The sequence below is a fragment of the Diceros bicornis genome, chromosome 29, assembly GCF_020826845.1.
Source record: "Diceros bicornis minor isolate mBicDic1 chromosome 29, mDicBic1.mat.cur, whole genome shotgun sequence".
NCBI lineage: Eukaryota > Metazoa > Chordata > Mammalia > Perissodactyla > Rhinocerotidae > Diceros > Diceros bicornis.
This window is the reverse complement of record NC_080768.1, coordinates 4,815,517-4,824,770: the sequence shown is the minus strand read 5'-3', so window position 1 is coordinate 4,824,770 and position 9,254 is coordinate 4,815,517. Positions and strand designations below refer to the sequence as shown.

General features: G+C 34.9%; 1 long non-coding RNA gene across 1 annotated transcript; it reads left to right on the top strand.

Moving 5' to 3' along the window:
- Window positions 1-571: 571 nt before the first annotated feature.
- On the top strand, window positions 572-1,860 carry LOC131394107 (uncharacterized). The gene is made up of 3 exons (XR_009216068.1): window positions 572-693; window positions 954-1,078; window positions 1,187-1,860. It is a non-coding gene; the product is annotated as an uncharacterized LOC131394107 (long non-coding RNA).
- Window positions 1,861-9,254: the final 7,394 nt, after the last annotated feature.

The window sequence follows — 9,254 nt, the reverse complement described above, 5'->3', positions numbered from 1 at the left end:
TTTGCACACAAACATGTTGTATTCTCTCCTGAGAAATTCTACCAATAAATATATTTTTGTCACTTCAACGTGGCCACATTTGTTTGTCATTATCAGTTCAAATTCAAACACTGTCAGAGCAAATTGCTTTTAAAATCATGAAAGTTTATGCTCCTGAATATCTTTAGCGTACTTTCTCTGAAATAAACTACTTACATATCTTGTGATTGAACTTGGATTGATATTTGATATTATTTATTCAAGGAATTAACTGGCCTACATTTACCTTCTTCATTTTATTTTACTAAAATGGCTTCTGGTTTATCTCTCTTGTTTACATCACTTTTTCTCAGAAATAAGGGCAGGGAAATAAATTTCTGCCCATTTTAGGGAAAGTACCCGTATTCAGTGGTGTTTACATTCTGAGGGATCTCCATAAACAAAAGAAAATGGAAGCAGTGAGTCCTCAGATTAAAAAAAAAAAACCTATAGTAAAAAATTGATTATAATTACATTAAAAGATTTGATTTGTATTGCTAAAGAAATCAAAATTACAGCCTTAAAAAGTGTTTGTGACTATTCAGAACGCACAACAAACCTCAGGCTTCCAATGTTCCATTGGCAGGAAGCCAACTGGAAAACCTGTGCAGGCCCTAGGAGAGCGTATTCTTCATTGTCTGCTTCATATGTGGCCAAGGACAATAATGGAAAAAGGTAAGAAATCTCTCCACGTGCAGACTCTAGTATTCTGAAGATAAGAATCAGACATAATCAGAGAACATCATTCTTCACCCCTTTCAACGTCTTCCCTGTGATCGTTTACAACGGCTATGGACCAGTGATATTTGTGTCTCTTCCATCCATCCCTTTTCCAAAAGGGAATATTTATTGTGGTGATCTTGTTCAGGTTCCATTATTATGGTTTGCGTGTGTGCAAGAGAAATTTCTTTCATTTTTCATTTTCTTGTTCCAAGTGTCTCTATCAAGAGCAGTCACAATGGAATATTATATGAGATCAATGTGCATCATCTAGAGATCCCAGACTTTGACCTCGATGCGGTGACATGATAGAATTTAGATGATATTCCTTGGGAACAGGGTGCGTATATTTTACATGAAGAAAGTGTACCATACATTGTGTTTAGAAGGCCACACGCTAGTTTTTATTAGTATTGCTCACAAAAAAATCCATTTTTCTTTCCTTTAGGTATATGACATAGGATTGCACTTCTCAACCTTCTTTGAAGTTAAGTGAGGTAATGTCATATGTTGACCAATGAAATATGAACAAAAGTGACTAAGTCTTTCCTGGGAAGAAACTTTAAAATGCAGTGCACAATTCACCTTACTAAGTGAATGCGTTGAATGAGATAGATCCCCCATCAACATGAGCCCTGATGACAGTGATGAAGAGAGCTCCTCCTTCAACCTACATTAGCCATGCAGTGTGAGTGAAGATCAGGAAGACCTCACCTGTCATGATGAATAAACTCAGGTTACATATAAATTACACTCAAAGAAGACATAATGCAATCATTTTAACATAGATGGAAATATAGTTATACCAAATGCTAGAGAGAGACAGAGAGAGATTGATTTATTTTACGGAATTGGCTCATATGATTGAGAGCACTTGCAAGTCCAAATTCTGCAGGGAAGCAGGCTGGAGACATAGGGAAGAGTCGATGTTGCAGCTTAAGTCTGAAGGCAGTCTGGAGGCAGAATTCCTTCTTCCTCCGATGGAGTTCAGTCATTTTCTCTTAAGCTCAGTTTTTTTCTCTTAAGACTCGCCCACATTTTGGAGGATAATCCATACTCTCAAAGTCTCCCGATTTAAATATTAACTGCATCTAATAAAATATCTTCACAGCAACATCTCGACTGGTGTTTGACCAAGTATCTGGATGTCAAAGCCTAGCCAAGCTGACATATGAAATTAACCATCACAGGGGCATGGCAGCACTTATCTCTTTAAGAGTCAATATTTTCTTCCCTTTCCTGTGTTTTAGCAAATAAATGATGTAGAGAGAGGTGGTCAGCTCTGGGAGGTAAAATGTTTCTATGTAGAAGCAACAAATTTTTACAGATATAATTTCTATCAACTGCAATATGGGAGAGAAGCTTAGGAAGGTTTCTTCTCTATCTCCTGATGCAGGCCTCCCATTAGAGGAACCGTGATTAAGTATCTAGTGTTAAAATATGCAGTTTCACATTCTTCTCCTGTTAAGACCGAATAACACAAATCTGACTATCCACCCAAAATTATTATCTTTTCATTAGTGTGTCTATTAGAAGATGGCATTGGACTCATGGCTCTTATTAGGTGCAGAACTTCACAAGCAGCACTTCTTGAGGTCAAAAAGGTATTCCAGAAGGGGGAAAAAAAAGCAAATAAAAATAATCTTGTTGTTTGTACATGGATCTTGTCTTCTGGTCTAAAAAGGTACAGAAGATGTGATTTTTTTTTCCCTCTGTCCTTTTTGTTTAATGAGGGGTCACTTTCACTGGAATCTACTATAAGTTTGAGATTCGCTTTCTATATTTTTGTGGTGGGAAATATTTATTAACCATCTGAAGTGTTACCAGTTAGGCTTTCAGATAAGAATTTTCTTAGTTAGAAATCCCGTTTTTCCCCCTGATCTTTTATTTTTAAAATAATTCCCAGAAAAGCGTATTCTACTGGCAAAACATAAATGAACATACTTGTAACTATGATCAATTTAATCATCAGTAAATGCATAAAACATTTTAAATCCAAGTGATAGATACATATGATAAATATATATGTATGCCTGTAATTTTTAAGCTACACTTCAATACTGAAAAATCTAATGATATAAGAACTATTCATCATGAAAACAACAGTCTGTCACCATACCACTTCTCACCCCGGTCCAATTGTCTTTATTCACAGTATCATTTCCTTGTTTCATGTGGACAATGTCATCTTGAGTGTATGTGAGGAAACTTACTAGGTGTTTTTCCTTTGTCTCTTTAACTGTCTCAATTTGCTAAGTGTTGTCTTGTCTCCCCTTGTCCTTTTCTGCCTTTGCTCTTTGCATCATGAGATTTTCTCATGTGACTGCACATCTCTGATCGAACTGAAGTGCATTCTCAAACTTGAGGAATCCTTGGTTTTCTAGGTACAGGCATGTGTTCACGTAGTCTCTATGGACTATGCAGTCATGTATGTACCTCGAGTATTTATACTGGAACGTCTGCTACAAGAATGTAGTAACAAGCACAGGCTTCGACAGGACTGGTCACAGAGTAAGATAGTAAGAAAGCAAGTGTGCTTGTCAAGTGCTTGGGGTGAGCTTGTCAGGCCATGATGTGGTGACATCCCATGTAAAATGGGGGAAGATTGGCACAGGTGTTAGCCCAGGGCCAGTCTTCCTTAGCAAAAAGAGGAAGATTGGCATGGATGTTAACTCAGGGCCGATCTTTCTCACAAAAAGAGAAAAAAAAAAAGACCGTGGGGTGAGAGAGCCTGGCTTGAGCACTGGAGCTGCTGTTTACTAGGGGTGTAAACTAGGGCCATGTTCTTAACCTCTCTGTGCCTTTGTTTCTCAACTAGGCTAAGATAATATATGCTAACTGTTTTAGTCCATTTGGGTTGCTATAGATGAATGATATAGATTGAGTAGCTTATAAACAACACAAATTTATTTCTCACAATTCTGAAGACTGAAAGTCCAGGATCCAGGCACCAGCACATTTGGTGTCTGGTGAGAATCCACTTCTTGGTTCATAAACATTTGTCTTCTTGCTGTGTCCACACATGGCAGAAGGAGTAGGCATTCTCTGAGGTCCCTTTTATAAGGACACTAATCCCATTCATAAGGGCTCTACCCTCATAACCTAATCACATCCCAAAGGCTCTACCTCCTAACACTGTCACATTAGAGATTAGATTTCAACATATGAATTTGGGGGGGAACACAAACATTCAGTCGATGGCACTAACATTTATTTTCTTACTGCCAGGTTCAATACTGAATCTTTTCATTAGTTCTTATCTAATTTTTATTTTAAGCATATTAGGTAAGTGCTATTATTATCACTACTATAGAGATTGGGAAACTTGTAATTAGAGAGATAAAAAAAAAAATTTCTACCAGGAGCATGAAGAAGAAGAAGCAGAATTTCAATTTGGATCTATTTGGCACAAAAGTTTGTTATTAACCGCTAACCTATACTACCACTGCCCCTGAGGCTCCATTATAATGGCAGCAGTTCATATGTTCCCAGTACTCAAGAATTCAGTTCTGCTCAAGAATTAAAACTCGCCCTGACCTCAGTTCTTGAGCACTTTTCCCCCAACTCTCTAGTCTTCCATTTCAATACCAATTCATAATCTGGGCACCTTTACATCAATGACATGGTCCAATCTTTCCTGATTTTTCATCTTATGTTTCCCGCTGGCTATACTGTCATTCATTTTCCTTGATATGCTAATACATGGACATATCACAGGTGGATGCCAGTTGGGAGCTGGCCTGGTCCTCAAAATCTTGATTCTTTTTTTTATCCCATGAAAATTCCTTACCTGGTCTGTGAGGGTTTTCTTGATGTGATGAGGATGTAATGAATTTTGTAGGAGAGTGAAATTGGGGTGAAATATTGAATCCTGTGCCTTTCACAATCATCAATTGTTGGAGAAGTAGAATAAAATTTTATAAATACAAATATTTGAAAAGGAATGCTATGGATAACAGATTTTATTAATGTCTGAAAATTTTTCAGTGAAAGAATCCTGGAAGACCATTACATATACATTTTTGTAGGTAAAGGAACTTTTGAATATGGAGTAATATAAATGGTAATCTACAAAATTAGCCAGTATGACTTGGATGGTTAAGTATTCAACTGAGTGAAAATTTGCCCAAAATACATTTAAGGTTATATTAAATGGTTATGGACAAATATGAATTATCTTTTCCTGAAAATCAATGGTGAAAGAGATCCCTTATGTTGTATGTGAGTGAGCAGGTAGAGAGACTGTTCAAAGGGCATAATATGGGCAGATAGCCCATGAAATTGGGAAAAAATTGAAGTTCATTTTTAATAATAGAAAGAGTGTTCAATAATATATTTTTAAATAAATATAAAGAAATCAAAAACTCAGGTACTAGCATGACAGAAAATCATAAGAAATGACTTGTGAATCCCATTGAGAAATGGGTCATTCATCTCTTGTTATTTGTATTTTATTTATTTTATTTTCATGATATTTCATTGATTCTACCTTGCTGTCATTGTAAAAGGTGCCAGAAACAGGTTGACATTAGCTAGACATTGTAGCCATATATCTGATACCGCTCTTCCTCTTCTCTTATGCACAGTTCTTAGTGAAAGTACTTGTTAGCACACATGATCTGCAGAATATAAATCATATCTGATGTCCATGATGGAAGGAATTCTGGGTCAAGAGGAGAGTTGCATTTCGTATTGGACACTCTAGAAAATGAATGGACTGGTACTCAGAGAACTTAGTCACAGTGACCACATATGATCTAAAAATATCCTCTGCTGAGCACATCTTCATTACCGGCCATCATTAGCTGGAAGGGGGCTTGATGCCAGGCCAGTTAGGGAAGGGTGGCCCTGCAAATGTTCTTGAATGAGTCAAAGTACATTTGAGAAGAGCAGCCACAACCAAGATTATGCAAGTTAATACGTATTTTCAGAAGATTAAATAATTTGAAGTCCCTCTTTTTTGACAAAGAATGCAAAGTTATGAACACAAAAGTGAATATTTATTCATAATAAAACATATTGAAATGATATTAAGCTATTAAAAGCATAATGATAGAATATCATGGACAACTTCAAAACAATAAATTGAACAACATAGATGAAGTGTTCAAGTTTCTTTAAGAACACAAATTATCAAAGCTCACACAAGCAGAAATAACCAGAATAGATTTATATCTGTTGGAGAAATAGAATTTATTTTTAAAAATCTTCCCCTGAAAAATATCCATGTCTAGATGGATATTTTTCCATCTGGCAAATTCTGCCAAACATTTAAGGAAGAAATAATACCAGTGCTGTATAAAATCTTCCAGAAAGCTAAACAGAAAGGGGAAATGCACAGTTCATTCTATGAGGCCAGCATTAATCTGATATCAAAATCAGACAAAAATATTGCAAGAAAAATACACAACAATATGCTTAGTGTAGATGCAAAAGTTTTAACAAATTTCCAGCAAATCTAATAAGACAACATATAAAAAAGGTAACATATAACGTGTAGGGCAAGTTTATCCTAAGATGCATAGTTGTTTAGTGTTTGAAAATTAATCAATGTAATACAACATAATAACAGACTAAAATTGAAAAACTATGATCAAATCTGTATATGCAGGAAAAGCATTTGAAAAAATTAAACATTCATTGCTGATAAAATTTTTCAGCAAAACAAGAACAAAGGGGGCATTTATAAAACAGATAAAGGACATAAATGATAAACAGTTAATGTCATTAATGACAAAAGACTGAATGATTCTCCCTTAGTATCAGGAACAAGACAAGAGTGTACACTTTCACCACATTAATTCAATATCATGTGGAATGTTCTAGCCAGTACAATAAGGCATGAAAAAGAAATAAAATAAAAAAGAAGAGGTAAAAACAGTTCATAAAGTAATCTGCATGGAAAATCCTATGGATTCTATAAAAAAGCTACTAGAATAAATAGGTGAATTGAGCAAGTTTGCAGGATACAATATCAATATCCACATTCAATTATATTTCTGTGTGCTAGCAGTGAACAAATGGAATTTGAAATTAAACCTATACAATACTATAAAACTACACAATACTTTGGGATAAATCATTTAAAAGTTATGCAAGACTCCAGAATAAAAGCTACAAAACATTGAAAGAGGACATATGGAGAAATATATTACTTTTATAGATTGGAAGACTTAATAGAGTTAAATCATCCATTTTCCCCAAATTTATCTATATATTGTAGATTAATATAATGTGATTGCAAATAAAATTGCAGCAGAATTTGCTGGGTAGAAATTAACATGTTAATTTTAAAATTTATGTAAACACGCAAATAAATGGCCAAATAGTTTTGAGAAAAAGGGATCAAAGTTGGAAAGCTTACACTATCTGACTTTAAAACTTATTATAAAGCTGTAATAATCAAGAAAGTGTGTGGTGTTAGCATTAAGATAAAGACAAATACCTCATTGGAAATAAATAGTGATTCCAGATAAACATCCACGTGTGTATGGTCAATTTACTTTTAATTAAAGTGCAATAACAATTCAGTGAAAAAACAGATTGTTTTGTAAGACGCAAAGGCAAAAATAAACACACAAAAAACTTCACTCTATACCTCTCATATATAAATATTAACTCAAAATATATCAGAACTAAACTATAAAAATTCTAGAAGAAAATGTAGGAGAAAACCTTTGTGACAGTGGGTTCATCAAAGATTTTATAGATACACCACCAAAAAAATGATCCATAAAAGAACAAATTGATAAATTGAAGTTTATCAAAATTAAAACTTCTGCTTTTTATGAAATGAAAATATAAGTCAAGGACAGAGAGAAAATATTTGCAAATCAGACATCTGATAAGACTTTGTATCCAGAATACATAAATATTGATCAAACTCAATAATAAGTAAAACAGCGCATATATAAATGAGCAAAAGATTGGAACAGATACTTCACCAAAGAGGATATACAGATAGCAATTTAGCACATGAAAGATATTCGACTCAGTCATTTTAGGTAAATTCCAACGAAAACCACGATGAGAAACCACTACCCAACTAAAAAAAAAAAAAAAAAAAAAAACGACTATCCATTCCAAGTTTTACAAGGATACATAGGAACTGGCACTTTCAGATAATGCTAGTTGGAATGTAAAATGATACAATCATTTCGGAAAACAGATCAGCAATTTCATAAGAAGTTAAATACACCCCTACCATATACTCATTCATTCCCCTCCTACGTATTTGCCCAAGAGATATAAAAGCCTATGTCCCCACAAGGACTTATACATAGATGTACATATCAGCTTTATTTGTATTACCCAAAGGCTGGAAACAATGCTCATTAAAAAGTGAATGTATAAACAGATTATGGCCCATTCACACAATGGGGTACTACTAAGAAATAAAGAAGGAAATGAATGATTGCTACAACATGGACAGATGTCAGAATAATTGTGCTGAATAAAGGAAGCCACAAAGTAAAAGAGCAAATATATTATTCCATTTACACAAAGTACGAGAAAATGCAAACCAATCAGTAGTTATAGAAAGCAGATCATTGGTTGCTGAGAAAAGGGCATCATGGGCAGTCAGGGATGGGAGTCAGGGTCTACAAAGGGATACAAGGAAATTTTTTGAAATGATGAATGTATTCATTATTTTAATTGTGGTAATGGTTTCACGGGTGTATGCACATATCAAAACTTACCAAATTATACACCTCAAACTTGTGTCATTTGTTTTATGGCAATAACACCTCTATAAAGCAGTTAAAAAAGAAATCTCCCAAAATTGTAAATTTAAAGATTACATGTCCATAAATACCACACACTCACATGCACACACAAATATATATAATTCCTGATACATATTAAAAATATTTTTTTATATATTTTTAAAATCTCTTTGAAGTTTTCATATGGCACTAATTTTGTTGTATTTTCTAGAGAGGTAATTTAATCTTTCCTATTATTAGCCAAAATTTATTATGGATGTTCGGGTGTATAAAACATGCAACTTTATACTTAATACATTTTACTTCAACTGCAGTGTTCTCAAACATGTCAATGCTGATAAATCGGATGTCATATAATCTCCATCAAAAAAGGGAATGATCATGTTGTATCATTTAGCTACCGCCATAATGCTACGGCATGACAAAACTCTACCAAACTCAGTGGCTTCAGTGAGCATTATTCATTCTCATGGATCTGCGGGTTGACTGGCGTCTAGCTGGTCTAGGCTGGCTCAGCTAACGGCTGAGACAACACTGCTTCTCACTGAATCTCTGAGGGTCAGCTGGGTGGCCCTGCTCCTGTTTTCCTTATTCTCCTGGGACTAGGAGCTAGCCAGGGCATATTTTGCTCATAGAAATAGCAGACAAAAGGCAGGCAAGCAGAACTGTTTGGTCTCTGGAGGCCCGGGCCAGAATTGGCACACTAATATTTCCACCTTATTCCTTTGGACAATGTAAGTCATGTGGATGAGCAAGAGTGAAGGATCAGGGAAGTGTGGTTTCCTTATA